Genomic DNA, 311 nt, shown 5'->3' with positions numbered 1-311 from the left:
ACTGTCTGTCGAAATAAGCGAAGGTGTCGAGTTATCCACCATTCGAGTTAACCAAGGTTGACTTATATATATATATAAATTTTAACATGTTTAATAATTAAAAATAAAAAAACAGGTTACATGTTTTATAGAACCTCTTGATAAACTTGATAAAATCCCTTGGGTATAGGGTTTACAAACCGTTAACATGGTCTTTCACACACATAAGAGTTTAACTCAGACCACTAATTTACCTTCTTTTGGTATTACTAGGGCGTAAAATAAAAGTACACGAACAGCCGGGTAAATACAACTGAATTCAGGTAGAGCAC

The sequence above is a fragment of the Acipenser ruthenus genome, chromosome 6, assembly GCF_902713425.1.
Source record: "Acipenser ruthenus chromosome 6, fAciRut3.2 maternal haplotype, whole genome shotgun sequence".
In the NCBI taxonomy this organism is placed as follows: Eukaryota; Metazoa; Chordata; class Actinopteri; order Acipenseriformes; family Acipenseridae; genus Acipenser; species Acipenser ruthenus.
The sequence above is the reverse complement of the archived record's forward strand: the minus strand, read 5'-3'. Positions refer to the sequence as shown.